Raw genomic sequence first — 17,718 nt, 5'->3', positions numbered from 1 at the left:
AATGCAGCCTGGCATTTTTATACAGATAAGAGTTTTGTATTCTACCATTTCAGCCATTCATGTGTAAATGAATTGCTCAAAGTGCTTAAAATAATTGAAAACAGATGAATATTTTGAGCATAATAAGCATTCTCTCTTCAAATTTTTCTTCCCTAGAAAACCCTTACTTTGGGTGGGGGATGGGTAGAACTACAAAAGTATTCTTTAGTCTAGTTGAATACCATGCATTTGAAATGAACAGATCTGAATTAATGAGGCCATGAGGTCTAAATGAAATAATACAAGTCTCTCTGTGAATTTAAAACTGGATGAAAAACAGTTGCTCGGCCAATTTTTCCTCTAGACATAATATCCCTAACAAAGGTACTTGAAACTGGGCCTAGATGGTTTTTTAAAAACAGACTTCATTTTTAAGAGCAGTTTTAGGTTCACAGACAAATGAGGTAGAGGGTACAGTTTCCATACATCTCCTATTCCCACATATGCACAGCCTGCCCCACTGTCAACATCCTGAACCAAAGTGGCATGCTTGTTAGAATCAATTAACCTATATTGACACATCATTATCATCCAAAGTCCATAGTTTACAATAGGGTTAACTTATGGTGTTGTACATTCCATAGGCTTAGACAAATGTATAATGACATGCATTCACCATTATAGCATCATATAGGGTAGTTTCAATGATTTGAAAATCCTCTCTGCTCCACTGATTTAACAATTTCTGCCTCATAACCACTGAGGTTTTTTTGCTGTCTCTGTAGTTTTGCCTTTTACTGATTGTCATATTGTTTGAATGATATAGTGCAATGTATAGCCATTTCAGATTGGCTTTTTTCAATTACTATCATGCATTTAATTGTGAACTAAGAAGAGGTGGAGAAACAGACTTCAATGCAATAAGACAGGCATTTATCGCGGTCTTTGAAATTGTAATTCTGGAGGCACATATTTGTCCAAAGATCAAATTGTGTTCCGAAGAGACAGAGGGGAGTAGGAAATTTTAACAGTACACTGAGGGTAATTACACAAGTTGTTTTGAAAGAATTATCACTGGTGGAAGAACCTGGCTTAGTACATGAGTCCATAGTTCCTTGATTGTTGCTATTCAGGAGTTCCAGTGTTGGTGACATTCAGTTGTTTTTCAGGATGCTATGGTTGTTGCAGTTTGGCCCAGTTCAAAGTTTCAAGGCAAACTTCTGTTTTTTTGTTTGTTTGTTTTGTTTTTCTTTTTTGCAAGGTTACAAGCCATGCAGGTAATCCTTCTTAGAATGGCTTCTGAAATCTACTTCAGAACTCGGAACCTGCGTAACACCATTTTGTACAGCACATTTTACAAAGGTTCCTCCATGTCTTTTCGTGACTTCACAGCTCATGTCTATTTAGCCCTGAACAGTACATTGTCTGGGTGTACTGCAGCTTATTTATCCATTCACTCTTTGAAGGATCTTAGCTGCTTACAAATTTTGACAATTAGGAAAAAGCTGCTATAAACACCATTGTGCAGTGTTTGTGTGCACATACAATTTCAAGTCATATGAGTAAATATCAAGTAGCATGATTGCTGGTTTGCACGGTAAAAGTATATTCAGTTTTGCAAGAAATTACCAAAATGTCTTCCAAAATGGCTGTACCATTTTTTGTTCCCACCAGCAATGAATGAGAGTTCCTATTGTTTCACCTGCTCGCCATCATTTGGTATTGTCAGAGTTTGAAATTTAGGCCATTATAATGGGTATGTAGTGACATCTTAATATTGTTTTAATTTGCATTTCCCTAATGATGTATGATATTTTATATGTTTATTTGTCAACTTGTACTTTCTTTGGTGAGATATCTGTTTAGATCTTTTGTCTACTTTTTTAAATATCAGGTTGTTCCTTTCTTCTTATTGAGTTTTGAGAGTTTTTGTATATTTTGGATAACAGACCTTTATCAGATATATCTTTTGCAAATAGTTTCTCTCAGTTTGTCAAGCCTTCATTTTTAAAATAAACAAAATTCCATAAACAAATGTCTAACTCTACAGAAAGCTAATTCTTGCCCTGGGTATTGTCTCTATTTCACAACATCTAACTGCATAAACTCCTTAAGTGTTCCCAAACTCTATGTGCATTCTGAGAATACACAATCTTCATTAGGTCAACTACTTTTTATTTAATAAGCTGTGTTGTTGATTAAATATCTTTTTTACACTGTCCTATGGAAACTCTAGGGGCCCTAAAAGACTTTGATGTGAGCAGTGGGTTAGGAGAGATCTTTCTCCAAAGGGATATTGGAATTGACACTGGGTTAAAGACCCTAAGAGACTAGCTCTTGAATGACCTGGATGGATTATGTTAAATCGAGTAATCACTCTCAAGATATTGCCAAATGTCTACCGCTAAAATTTTCTGAAATTCTTTACTTGTGGGAATGCCAAATGTGTCACACAAAATTCTTACTTATTTGACCCCCAGACCCAAGGCGGGTATTTTAATTGAATAAAGTCATTTTGTCTGAACCAGGATGATGAATTTCTTCAGTTGAGTGCTCTAGGAAACTGCTAGCAATAGTGAGGACAGCATGACAAAAATAAAATTTGTCATTCTCACTTGGCTACTAAAATTATCTCTGCTTTCCTTCATTAATTAATGTCCTCCACTTTTTCCTTATAAACACATAAAAACAAAAAGGAGTAGATCCTTGTATAACATATTTGAATTTCTTTTTTCCCCACTTTTAATAACAGGAAAATTTACCACCCTTATAGCATTCATTCATTTCTGAATAAAATACCTAGATTTTACCACCTAACTGGCACTGCTGTAGACAGTGGTATGTGACCATCAACAAGCACACAAAATTTACTACTTTCATGATGCTTACTTTCCAACTGGGGAGAGTGAAGATGAATAAATAGAATATTTAGTATATTAAAGAATAGCAAATGCTAAAAGTAAAATTGAAACGTGAAATATGGACAGGGAATGTGTATGAGGGAGGGTGGGGTGTCACACATGTGGGTTGCAATCTTAGGTAGCGTGACCAAAAAATGCAACATTGAGAAAATGACTTTGGAGTAAATATCTGGATGAGGAGTTTTGATTTGAAGCAGAAGAAAAACAAGTGCTTAAAGCCCTGCTGTACATAGCCTGAGATATTCAAAGAACAGTGAGGCGTCCAGTTAATTGGAGAAGAGCAAGCAAGAACATAATTTGAGATGCTAGCAGATAGCATTTTGCATTTCCTTCATGCCTTTCTATAATTATTTTATTGAATTATTTTAGTAGCTTTTTAACATAGTAGGTATGAGTATGCCACTTTACACAGGTGAAGACAGAATCAAAATGTGCTATGCTTTATCTAATGTCTAACAACTAGCAAATTGCAGCATTCCCCCGGAGATGTAAATTTTTGGAATACAAATTCATCACAAATTCTGTTACAGTACAAATGCCACTTCATGACTAAAGAAATAACTAACATCTAAAATGAAAACTATCTTGCCATGTAGTGTCCCTGGCACTTAATTCAAAACAGCATGCAGGCCACATCTTCCAAGTAAAATCAGTATTTTAGCAGCTTCCGTCAAGCTGGGCCTCTTATTTGTGGTTTTGTTCATCCATGCCAATGTTCTACTTGATATATATGTCAATGAACTAGAGGAAAATTTTCACTTATGTGCAGTGTATTCTCAAAGATAAATTTCTAAAAAATGGAGTGAATGCTCATCAAATTACAGATTTTTTCCTAAGAGAAATTTGAATCACAATTGATCTCAATTACAAAATAAACAGCATTTACACTGTAGATATTATCTTTAGTTTTTGTCTTTTCTTAATACCTAATACAAAGCAGATAGTTGAAGTTCTATGAATGTTTCATTTGAACATAACATTTAGCAGCTTTTTACACCATTAATTATTTACAAATTGGTTTCAATTTAATCAAATTTGTAACATTTTTATTTTTCTCCAAAAGAACAAATAATTTTAATTTTTTCTCTCTTTAACAAAGTAGCTAGAAACCATCCTCTAGGATTGCCTATAGGGAATAATCAACCACAGATAAATATATAAGTTCCCTGTTACTAGGAAACTTGGAAATTGCTGTAGTAAAGTTGCCTATTTGAGAAACAACTATAAAAATTCATCAATATCTGAAATCTAGAGGAATTTGCCCTTGTGTCTTTTGATTTGGGGTTCATGTTACAAAACCCATGTTGATTTTCTCTGTTCACAAAATGTTAACACATATGGGTAAATTTCCTGGTCATCTGACACAAGTCTTTTCCTGTAAATCATTTTTTAGCAATTGAGTAGGATGACTGCCTCTACCTTTGAGCTGCCACATGGAGCACCCAAAATAAATTTTCCATATACCTTAAAACATATGTTTAAATAAGATCATTTTTTCATTTTAGTTATTTTATATTTTTTAACTCTTATTTTAGATTTGGGGGTACATGTCCAGGTTTGTTGTATGTAGGTAAACTCATGTCAAGGAGGTTTGTTGTACAGATTATTTCGTCACCCAGGTACTAAGCTTAGTACTCAATAGCTATTTTTCCTGTTCCTCTCCCTCCTCCCACCTCCACCCTCAAGGAGGCCCCAGTATCTGTTGTTCCCTTCTTTGTCTTCATGAGCTGTCATGATTTAGCTTCCATTCGTAAGTGAGAACATGCACGATTTGTTTTCTGTTTCTGTATTAGTTTGCTAAAAATAAGGGCCTTCAATTCCATCCATGTTCCCAGAAAAGACACAATCTCATTTTTTATGGCAGCATAGTATACCATGGTGCACATGTATCACATTTTCTTCATCCAATCTGTCACTGATGGGCATTGAGATTGATTCTATTTGTTTGCTATTGTGAACAGTGCTGCAGTGAACATACACATACATGTGTCTTTATGGTGAAATGATTTATATTCCTCTGGATATAAATCCAGTAATAAGATGGCTGGGTTGAATGGTAGTTCTGTTTTTAGCACTTTGAGGAATCGCCACACTGTCTTCCACAATGGATGAACTAATGTACACGCCCACCAACAGTGTATACTTGTTCTCTTTTCTCCACAACATTGCCACTTGCCAGCATATGTTATTTTTTGAGTTTTTACTATTAGCCATTCTGACAGGTGTGAGATGGTATCTCATTGTGGTTTTGATTTGCATTTCTCTAATAATAAGTGATATTCAGCTTCTTTTCATATGCTTTTTGGCCAATGTATGTCTTCTTTAGAGAAGTGTCTGTTCATTTCCTCTGCCCACTTTTTAACGTGTTTTCTTTTGTTATTTGTAAATTTAAGTTCCTTATAGATGCTATATTAGAACTTCGTCAGAGGCATAGCTGCAAATATTTTCTCCCACACAGTACGTTGTCTGTTTACTCTGTTGATAGTTTCATTTGCTGTGCAGAAGCTCTTAAGTTTAATTAGATCCCATTTGTCAATTTTTTGCTTTTTTTTGCAATTGCTCTTTGGTGTCTTTGTCATAACTCTTTGCCTGTCTCTGTGTCCTGAATGATACGATGTAGGTTGTCTTCTAGCATTTTTATAGTTTTGGGTTTTACATTTAAGTATTAAATCCATCTTGTGCTGATTTTTGTACATGATGTAAGAAATGGCTTCAGTTTTAATCTTCTGCATGTAGCTAGCCAGTTAACCCAACACTATTTATTGAATAGGGAGTCTTTTCCCCGTTTCTTGTATTTGTCAGCTTTGTGGAAGATCAGATGGTTGTAGGTGTGTGGACTTATTTCTAGGCCTCTATTCTGTTCCATTTATCTATGTGTCTGTTTTTGTACTAGTACCATGCTGTTTTAGTTAGTGTAGCCCTGTGATATAGTTTGAAGTTGGGTAACAAGATGCCACCAGCTTTGTTCTTTTTTCTTGATTGTCTTGGCTATTTGGGCTCTTTTTTTATTATATATGAATTTTAAAATAGTTTTTTTTTCTGGTACTATGAAGAATATCATTGGTAGTTTGATAGGAATAGCATTGAGTCTATAAACTGCTTTAGGTAGTATGACCATTTTAATGATATGTATAGGATATCTTTCTATCCAGGAGCAAAGAATTTTTAAAAAATTTGTTTGTGTCATCTCTGATTTCCTTAAGCAGTGTTTTACAGTTCTCATTGTAGAGATCTTTCACCCTCCTGGTTAGCTGTATTCCTAAATATTTTATTCTTTTTGGGCAATTGTGAATGAGATTGAATTCCTGATTTGGCTCTCGGCTTGGTTGTTTTTGCTGTATAGGAATGCTAGCAATTTTTGTATTCTGAGACTTGCTGAAGTTGTTTATCAGCTTAAGAAGCTTTTGGGCTCAGACTATGGCGTTTTCTAGATATAGAATCATGTCATCTGCAAACAGGGATAGTTTGACTTCCTCTCTTACTATCTGGACATCCTTTCTGTCTTTCTCTTGCCTAATTGTTCTGGCCAAGACTTCTAATACTATGTTAAATAGGAGTGGTGAGAGATGGCATCCTTGTCTTGTACTGGTTTTCAAGAAGAATGCTTCCAGCTTTTCCCCATTCAGTATGATGTTGGCTGTGGGTCTGTCATAGAGGGTTCTGAGATCAATTAAAACATATTACCCAAATATGTTGAAAATCTACCTAGGCTTTTTCCATTGATGGGCAAAAGAAAAAAGATAAAAGGTCTATTTACTTTATGAACTGTAGCAAAATGTAATAGAATATTAAAATTACCCAATACATTATGTATAAATAGGAAGTGCTTAGGAAATTCACAAAATATACTATCTGAAAACAATTCCACAGCTTAAATATTTTACTTACATATTGAATAATCAGAGAAAGTTTTAGGATATCAGTGCATAGTGTATCAAATCTAATGTCATTCAATATGTAAAATGCAAAAACGACATCTATCTTATTTTTATTCTTTTGACAAATTTTTGATCCATGATCATTGGTTAAAATATTTTAAGAACTAGGCATTTTGTTAAGTGATAGAGATTAAGAATATAGGTTAAAATAACAAGTATATAAAATAAGTATCTCATAATTCTACAGAATATTCACATAACTCTTATCTCTCAATTTTGGTGCTTTTATCTACCTGGGGGAGTTTTGCTTTTTCCTTGCCTGGCTTTTTTTGGGGAGGAGGCAGGTGGGACAGAATCTTGATCACTGCAACCTCTGCCTCCTGGGTTTGAGTGATTCTTGTGGCTCAGCCTCCCTAGTAGCTGAGATTTAAAACCTGTGCCACTATACCCAGCTAATTTTTTCTCCTCAAGTGATCTGTGTGCCTTGGCCTCCCAAAATGCTGGAATTACAGGCGTGAGCCACTGTGCTCAGTCACATATTTCTATAACATTTTAAAAGACCTTTCTGGATTGAGTTAGTTCTCATTCCTATGTGTCACTTTAGGAATCTGTGTGCTAGTGCTCAGGATAGTTATCAGATTGAAATTTGTCTATTCCTTTTTTTGATTAGACCGGTAAATTTTTGCACTTGGTTTATTGTTCACCAATGTGGTCCAGAAGTCAAAAAGAATCTTTAATATACTATAGGTATTTTTTAAATTATATTAATCAAATAACACATATTAAAAGCTATATTTTGGTAGATATTGTAGAGCAATAGAAATAGTTACAAAAAGCCTTTTATAGATTCGACAGTATAAAATGACACTAGTAATACAACATGTTGAGTGATATTTTGCAGCATACAAAAATGCTGATATAAAATGAGGATGCTCTAAGCAAAAATGGGTAGAATTTCTTTGTAGATTTTTGTTTGTTTTTGTTTTGTTCTTCTTTTTGAAACAGAATCTTGCTCTGTCACCCAGGCTAGAGTACAGTGGCACCATCTCAGCTCACTGCAACCTCTGCCTCCTCGGTTCAAGCAATTATCCTGCCTCAGCCTCCCAAGTAGCTGGGATTACAGGCATGTTCCACAATGCCCAGCTAATTTTTGTATTTTTAGTAGAGACGGTATTTCACCATTTTTGCCAGGCTAGTCTCAAACTCTTTAACTCAGGTGATCTCCTTGCCTCAGCCTCCCAAAGTGCTGGGATTGCAGACATGCAACACCGTGCCTAGCCTGTTTTTAAAATATAATTGAACATTGATATATTTAACACAGAGTTATTGCTTTCTTAATAAAAATAACTTAAAATTGCATGAACACATATTATAAATATCCCTCACACATCTTCCTAATAATAAAAACAAATAATATAAACATTTATTTCATGCAATTATAATTAAATTACATTTATCCCTGATTTAATATTGATTCCTTTAAACATATTATGTAATATTTAAGTTTAAGAATCTCATTACAACATTGCAACAATTAAAAGACTCTTATGTGTAATCTATGTTCCTAGGCCTATAAGTTATCAAAAAAGTAAATGAGAATTTATCATTGTTAAATATGACAATAAGTGGTCAATATGGCAAAATGGCAATTACATGAATGAGGCAATTGAGAATTAGGCGAACTTAAAGGAAACTAAGGAGTATCCTTTAACCAATAATCTCCTTGAAGACAGAAGCTGTACCATGCTCATTCTAATTGTAGTTACAATCATGTTGCCTATCACATTAGAAATAATACATATTTGTTAAAATGATTTATGAAATTTTAATTGATTTTCCTAATGATTCAGATGGTATGTAGTATGAACACACATGATTCCCTGTCTGCTTTTTTTCAGCTGTTTTTGGTATTTGACGTGAGCCTCCTTCCAAAGAATAAAGAAAGAATGGAAACAAATGAAAACATTATGGCTAACATTCAAAAGATACGCCATTACCTAAAGTTGTGTAAGCTAACCGGAAAGAGATCCTGTGCCTGTCCGACTTTATTGTAACACTGCAAATATTAATGCCAGTGTTCAAGAGGGCATGGGCAGGAATGGAAACCTACAAAGGTAAAGGGCATAGCACATATTTAGGAATGAAAGGCTACACTTATGTTAAAAAGGTTTCATTGGACTAATTCTATGTTAAACAACTTAGATTCCAAAGTAAAACAGTATACAGAGTAAGAATGTACTAGGGATGCCAGCACAGGTCATCTGGTAATGGTGACAGAAATACAATTCAATTTATTTGGGTTTATTACATATTAATATTGATGTGCTGCTTTTATGTGTCTGTCTTACTTTCATGTATCTGGTTCTGAAACAATCTGATTTTTAAAACTAACAATAACGTGTGCTGAGCCTGCATGATGAAGGACTGACCCTGAAATGTAGCCCATTCTCTAAGGTAAAGAAGACCATCTGTGAGTCCACTTAAGACATAGCAAAGCTATGTTCTACTAGATTGGAAACAAATGACATTTCTTATGTGAAATATCTACATGAGGTATCATCAATATGCGTTCTTCCTGGTTTTATGTTTTCAGTCCATTGTCCAGGAAGATAATTTATATAGCATTCATAATTGTATCTCCCATAATCTATCGACTTTTAGCTCACTATGTGGGTTCCTTTCATTAGGGTTACATACCCTTGTTCTGAGAACCATGATCCAGGCACTAAAAGCATCCTTGTTTAATAATGCCCAGAATGACTATTTATAAATAATGTTTTTTAGACAAGAAGAGTAAACTATAAGTATTTGAGGTGAAGGATATGTTCATTAGGATATGTTAATTTTACGTTGTATACATATATCATAGCATCACTTTGTACCTCATAAACAATTATAATTTGCCAATATAGATTAAAATAAAAAATAAACAAAAGAAAAATGACAAATCATAATATAATGACAACTATGAATCTTTTATGGATAACAATACAAAAATGTTGAAAGCATCTGAATAAAATTATCATGTAAACTCCCACATTTCTTCACTTTAGTCATTTAAGAACACTTAAGCAATGGCATCTTTTGTATTCTTGTCTGTCATCCTTTTGCTCATTCTTATTCAACTGATATTCTTCAGTAAACCTTGTGCTGCATTTATCCTAGAGCATTCTCATTTGTGTCACTTCCTTAGATTAGATGCTTGCTAAAAACCAACGAAGATTCCTAATCTTTGCATAATATCAAGTCAAAGCTTACTTTCTCCACAAAGTCTTCATTGATGAAGCCCCTCAGGAAGTTTGCTTTCCTCCAATACAATTTTCTACTTACATATAACTTGTGGCTATCTTGTCTTTCTATTTTCTTGGCACTAATTTTTGTTTTACTGCCTGCTATTGCTGTTTTGCTTTTATTAACTATTTTGCATCTGAATAAAATGATAGAGGGGACATTATTATTTTTATTGGACAAAGGATATTTAAAATTAGGTACCAATTTGGAACACATTTCTCTGTTAACATAAAAATACATACCATTTAACTTCCTCTGTAAAATTCTATTCAATTTACATGAATTTTATTTGAAAAATGTGAGTTATAGTGCTCTATATTAGAAAATAGTAAAAACTCAAATACATTAATTAGGAATTATGTTTTTAAAGAAACGGACTTTTGTGCAATAATGCAATGATACACAGATTATTTCTAACAGTATTCTGCTTTTTTATGAATTATAAGTTACTTGATTATTACTAATGTAATTGAACTAGTTGGCTTGTGAAAAGAATGTGAAAAAGCAAGAAGATTACTAGTTTTTGAGTATCTATAATGTACAAGACGTGAGCTAGGTTAATATATATATATGTATTTGATTAATTTTTCCTTAAATCTCTCAAGGTAGGGATTTTTACTACATTTTTAAATGCCATTTTTTGTTTAGACAATGTCCTCTTACAAGACTTCATTTTCCAAGCAATAGCATATGTTAAAGATTAGGTAGAAGAGTGGGTAAATTTACTTAGTTCTCTGTTGCCCCATGGGCACGTGAGCTGAAAACATATTTTTAAATCTACACATTACCTAGCTTCTTTGACTTGAAAGGGTTGAAATAAATATATAACATGAATGTTCATTTTTTTACACTAGTTATAGCTCACTAAATCTTAATAAATGAAGTCTGCTGTTAAGGTTAGCAGAATATATACCTCATCTCCTTAAGTCAACATTGCTGGACTATTTCATAAGTTTTGAATACCCAACTTCACATTTGAAACAGCATTAGTCAACAAAAGCATTCACTTATCAAGATACCTTAGGTTTGCAATATATGTTCATTATTTACCTTCCTAAGCACTCAGCTTCTTTCAAAGGCCCTGACAAGCCAAATAAACCAGTTATTCCTCATGCAGGAGAATGTGTGAGCATGGCTTTTGTTCTTTCAATTGCAAGAGATACGTGGAAAAAAAGATTTCTTGAGAGATTTGTGAGGTGCAGGTTTTATTTGATAATCAGACACCATTTTAACTGAATGGAAAAGAAATGTACAGCACTTCCTATCGTTTATGCAATCTTTTTGCCTTCTTTATCCCAAAATGACCAGTAAAATTAATTGAGGAATTCATAAAGTTAATTAAGAAGTTCATAAAGATGGAATGGCAAAGGCTTTTGACTTCAGTTGTTTTCAATTCTGGAGTAATGAATAATTCTAACGTACTCAAATATTTTTTAACTGGTGATAATTATTAGTATTTATTTGTGTTCTAAAAGTTGGTTTATTTTCACGTTTGTTGGTAGGTTTAAAAGGGCACGCATTTGTCAGTGATCACATTTTAGAGTGCCGAGGACCAGGCTATATAATTTGGTTTATTGTATGCCAGCAGGACACCGTGTAATTTTAGAAGCTCAATGTGCTATTGTTGATGACTATTATGATGATGGTTGATGTATTTTTTTATTATCTGTACAACACTAATAATATCTTATTGCTTTAATTTTTCAATGCAACAAAATAAATGTAACAGCCAGCCATATGGAATACATTATATTGTCTACAATATGAGCAAAAACATTTACAAAGTATCTTTTTTTGGAGACGGAGTCTCGCTCTGTCCCCTAGGCTGGAGTGCAGTGGCGCGATCTGAGCTCACTGCAAGCTCCACCTCCCGGGTTCACGCCATTCTCCTGCCTCAGCCTCCCGAGTAGCTGGGACTACAGGTGCCCGCCAACACGCCCGGCTAATTTTTTGTATTTTTAGTAGAGATGGGGTTTCACCGTGTTAGCCAGGATGGTCTCGATCTCCTGACCTCGTGATCCGCCCGTCTCGGCCCCCAAAGTGCTGGGATTACAGGCATGAGCCACCGTGCCCAGCCTACAAAGTATCTTAAAAATTAAAAATAACAAAATAATACATAGATCTAACAACATACTGAAAAAACAAATATACTCTCAAGGCATGAACTTTATTGTTTTTGCTATTTTTATTATAGAGTATCTGTCTCTTGGCTTCCTGAGAATCTGTCGTGATTAAATAGTGAATGAAAGAAACTGAATGGTATGTAACTGGCTTTTTCAAATAAAGCTAATTAGAAGTAAAGTAGCCACATAGCAATGGATGAATATTGTAATTAAAAAGAATTGCACAGATAATCTTATGAAAATTGCAGAGATAAGGGTAGATATTTATTGTTGATGAAATAATAAGCCAGGGCTGAATTTCAGTTTTTCAGTCTCATAAGAGTAATATAATTCTAAACAAAATATTTCTCTTTTAGCATTTTAAAAGTTATTATGCAAATATACATATAAATAATATTAATTAAATTATTTATAATTATTAGTAATTTGTTTTATTGAGTAGGTGTACAAAATGATTTTCATCAATTAAAAAAGCATGCAAGGAATTGATTTTTCAAAACAACTAAAATTCTACTCAAGCTAATAGCTTCCATTTAATACCATGAATACCTAGAAATATTTTCTCCTCAGCTTTTTGACTCTGCATGACAGATAGCTTTGTCAATTTAACTTTTTCGACACACATTTTCGATATCGTGACACTACTCTCTGAGGGCTAAACTATGTGGAGGTAAGTTATTTTAGAATATTTAAAAGATACCTTAAAATCACAATATTGCCTTTTTAAAATAGTTTATTGAAGGCATCTTAAAAATGATAAGGCACTAAATTTGCATTGTATTTTAGCCTAAGTATTAGCTTTAGAAAGTTCTTGGGCTAGGAGGCTGATCACCTCACATATCCTGGAAATATTTAATTAGCTCCTCTCCACCACACCCCTAAGAGCAATTCCTTACCATTCTAAATGCACAGATGCAACTTGGAAATGCACAAGAAGAAAAGATAGGGCATAAAGGCTTCTTTGCTGGGTACCTCCAACATGAGGATCTCAAGTGCCAAGGGCCTAGTTTTGATAATATGGGAAGAAATAGAAGAGAGTAAGTGTATTTCATCTCTAGACACCTCTTGCTCACTGTTGCCGGGAAATGTTACAGACTTTGCATCATTTGTCTGTATGTGTCATTTCATTCATTTTAAAACTCCCTTTAACAGATCTAATTTTTTTAATTGAGAGGTAAAAGGTGGATATATTTTCAGTGTACTTATCTGATTTTTTAAAACGTGTAAACATGACTATCAATAATGTAGTAAACATTGACTCTTTTCTTCTTATATATTCATATACCTAATATTTCCTAGTAATGTTCTAGTTCAGTTTTTAACTTTTTCTCTTATTATTTTATTTGTCTTTTGTTGATACTTTATACTTTCATATTACTTTATCTATTAAAATATATTTAAAATTTATTTATTCATTTAAAAATCGTATTATATAATTTAAGCACAATATAATATTTAACAAAGTAATAAAATTGATTCATAATAATTATCAAATTTGAAGAAAGAGGCTACATATAAGAAAACAGTATATATTCTATATGAGAAAGGCAGGGCTTGCTCTTGCTCAAGGCCTGTTTCTAGGCCATGAGACATCTTTCTATAAATTAGAAAAATGGTTCTTTTTATGGATGGATCCAGCTCTGCAACTAGAAATCTTAATGAATAGACAGCGCTTTATGTGCAGGAAAATGGTACTGGATGCATGACTTGAAGTACAGCACACAAGCTTCATTCCATCTCCTTTACTCCCCTTGGTCAGGAACCTCTGTGTAATGCAAAATTCATACATATATATGATCATATTGCTTGTAGCACTCCTTCTAACCTCTCTATAGCACAAAATTAGTTTAATTTAAAAGTAAAAGTTAGAAATAATGTCACAAAATTACTTCAACTGCAAGATATATTAGTTTGTCAGGCCAAAATTTCTACCCATATCCAACTACCCAACTATACATACTAATTCCTGCAACTTGCCTTTGCAAATGCAAAATAACTATGCTTCTTTCCATGGCAACCCCTCTGAACTGAGACAACACTCTCTTTATATCTCATTTACTAAATGTCCTTTAAAATATGTAGAAGCACTTAAGCTTTCTGTAAAAACCTTAGCACAAAACGAAACAGAAAGTAGAATGTGTTCACGAACCTACTTCTCGTTATCAGCCCGAATTTAGTCTACATTCGAATTTAGTCTACATAACAAATACCTGTTAGAATGGAAGCCAACAGGTATTTGAACTTTCTTAGTGCAACTCTCAGAGAAACAACACAAGAGTGTGACATAATGGGCACCAGAATCACATTTCCAACAATTTTGTAAGTTTCCTATTCTCCTGGGTACGTCCTCTTAAACAAACAAAAAGTATTTAATTCACTTCCATCCAAACAAATTAAGAAAACAAGTTTCCTCTGGACTTTGCCTCATTTTGTTCTACAAATCTCTTCCAAAATTAAAACCTCTTATGACAGATATATACCCCCTTATTTTACACGGTATTACTCTTGGAATTCTATCTATAACCCTCATGAAAGATGTATTGCATTCCTCTCAAACTGCTTGCATTTCCCTCAACTTTTGATGTTATCTCAATGAATCCTTTTCTTGCTATTCTAGGAATTTTCTGTACCATTGTGCCCAGAATTGGTTCCTTCCGGTGGGTTCTTTGTCTCGCTGACGTCAAGAATGAAGCTGTGGATTCTCGTGGTGAGTGTTACAGTTCTTAGAGATGGTGTGTCTGGAGTTTGTTCCTTCAGACGTTCAGATGTGTCCAGAGTTCCTTCCTTCCAGTGGGTTCATGGTCTCGCTGACTTCAGGAATGAAACCACAGACCTTCACAGTGAGTGTTACAGCTCTTAAAGGTGGCGTGTCTGAAGTTGTTTGTTCCCCCCGCAGGTGGGTTCGTGGTCTGACTGACTTCAGGAGTGAAGCCGCATGCCTTCACAGTGAGTGTTACAGCTCATAAAGGTAGTACAGATCCAAAGAGGGAGCAGCAGCAAGATGTATTGTGAAGACTGAAAGAACAAACCTTCCACAGAGTGGAAGGGGACCGGAGTGGGTTGCGCTCCTGGCTCTGGTGGCCAGCTTTTATTCCCTTATTTGGCCCTGCCCACATCCTGCTGATTGGTCCATTTTACAGAGTGCTGATTGGTTCATTTTACAGAGTGCTGATTGTTGCATTTACAATCCTTTAGCTAGACACAGAGCACTGATTGGTGTGTTTTTACAGAGTGCTGACTGCTGCATTTACAATCCTCTAGCTAGACAGAAAAGTTCTCCAAGTCCCCACTCGACCCAGGAAGTCCAGCTGGCTTCACCTCTCACCATTTCTCATTTCTCCATTGCAATATTTCAAAATGCCCTGTCCTGTAGCTGCCTGTGAGGTTGTAAACATCAATACAATAACATTCATAAAGAACTTACAATGTAGAGGCCTTATGCCAAAGTGTCTTTCATATTTAACAACCCAGGCAACAACAGCAACATCATCAAGAATAAATATTATCGTTTACTCTTAATCCTTTCTAGGTAATGCCCCACTTCTTTTGATCATGCCTGACATATAGAAAAAAAATGTGACTCTCTTAAATTCCAATTCTTTTCTGCTCTCAGTGCTATATGTACAACCCAGCTAATCTCCAAACTTTATATCCAAAGATCACATTTCATTCTTTGCTTCGATCACTTAGAATTTTGATAATAAAATTCTCTTATGAAATGCTTTGCTTTGTTGCCATGACACTAGTCTCTCTCTGAGTCTTCTTTATATGATGAAACTTTACTACCCATGATCCAACAGACTAATTTTCCTTTACTTACGTTTAAATCATTTTTGCACTAGGTTATTTCTTAAACCCTCTTGCCTCTTCATATTCGTGTTCTCTTCTTTTGTACTCCAAAAAGAATGTCAATAATCATGAGCACAGAGAAAACCCTGTTTTCTCTCTTTGCACATTTCAAAAAGAGTAAGAACGATCAGGCATGCTATAGTAATTTTGTGTTTATTGGTTAATATTTGAAGTGTTTAACAAGAATTATTTAAAATGGTTACTCCCATCGGTATGTCTTTATGGTTATCTATAGGAATTATACTAACCATGAAGGTTTTATACAAGGATACAATTCTCTACCTTTTAATGAGTTCTTGTCTTCCCTAACAGTTGTATTGGCAGTGATTAATTTTAGTTTATTTCCCATATTAAATATAGATTGTGCATTTCAAAAGAGAAATGCTTAGTATCTCAAATGTTGGCCACTCACCCTTAGGTACTCATCTATTTTCTGCTTCTGCAGATTACTGAATTGGCTAATTACTTCAAAGCACTGTGTCTAGAATTCATTTCTGTTAAATGCTGATAATGTCTGAGTAGCAATAAGCATTTATCTACAAGATGTTTTTGTAGAATCAAAATGCCCTATATGTGTCATTTCATAACAAATAAAAGAAAAAAATTAAAATCCCAAAGCTCTTAGTGATAGTATAAGTTCCTCTGTCTACAGTGGCCTTGATTATGACAGCATGGATTAACAATCACCAAAGCCAGATATAAATTGTAATTGATGAAATAAAGACAGCTGGTTCATGAATATAAGAACATAAGAGTTGGGCATTGACTGATTGGAATGACATTTTTTGGATTAAAAAATTTATAAAATTTTTATTTTTTCTTTGCTTCAGAGAACAGAGAAAAACATTGTTTTCTGAAAAACAATTCTGCAAAAACATTGACATTAACAAAAAACACACCCGCTTGGAAAAGAGGATAACATGTTGGTCAATTGTTAAATTATATTTACTTTGATATGTCTCTGCAGGTTAAATCAATACCTGTATGAAGCTTGAAGTTCACATTTATTATGGAGGGCACTTGTAAAAGTGTATTTGAAGCCTGTAAGAGCCAGAAGGACTCAGTCATATGCTGCCTTCTGTGCCTGATGTTTTCTTTTGAACTAGGGAGAGACGTGAACATACAGTCTGTTATTGTAGTTTATGCACAAAGACTCAAATAAGAAAGATGTGGGTGTATGTATAAGAAAAGGTTTAGAAAACTTGGCATATTTTCTATGAATGTTAAGAACTTGTATTATTGTAATTCTGTAAGTCTAAATGCAATTGAAGGAGGCAAACATCTCTATGTATAATGAGATTAACTGAAACATAATTGAACAAAACTGGAAATAAAGAAAAATCTATCAATAATTAAGAAATAATGCTATTTTCTTCTAATGAAGTCATAATGTTCTCTCATTTTTAAATTCAGAAAGTAGTAACTCCAATATAAAGCACCTATAGCAGCAATCTCAGGCACTTCATTACCTGACATAATACCTTACAGTATAAAACTGTTGAGATCTAAAAATATGCAACCAGTTAAATCTGCATCCTTATTTATTTTAAGACAGTATTAAAATCATGACATTGAAAAGAATAATAATATGATATGATATGACATAATGTGATGTGATATGACATACATAATATAAAATAATATAATATATCATATCTTACTCCACATTTTGGGTTA

The 17,718-nt window shown here is 34.0% G+C and overlaps 1 long non-coding RNA gene across 1 annotated transcript; it reads left to right on the top strand.

The window, feature by feature from the left end:
- The first annotated feature begins 1,653 nt into the window (after positions 1 to 1,653).
- On the top strand, positions 1,654 to 17,291 carry LOC130540727 (uncharacterized). Its single transcript, XR_008954721.2, has 4 exons — positions 1,654 to 1,735; positions 12,264 to 12,328; positions 14,810 to 14,899; positions 16,872 to 17,291. It is a non-coding gene; the product is annotated as an uncharacterized LOC130540727 (long non-coding RNA).
- Positions 17,292 to 17,718: the final 427 nt, after the last annotated feature.

This window comes from Pan paniscus, chromosome 14 (genome assembly GCF_029289425.2).
Source record: "Pan paniscus chromosome 14, NHGRI_mPanPan1-v2.0_pri, whole genome shotgun sequence".
Classification (NCBI taxonomy): Eukaryota; Metazoa; Chordata; class Mammalia; order Primates; family Hominidae; genus Pan; species Pan paniscus.
The sequence above is the reverse complement of the archived record's forward strand: the minus strand, read 5'-3'. Positions and strand labels throughout refer to the sequence as shown.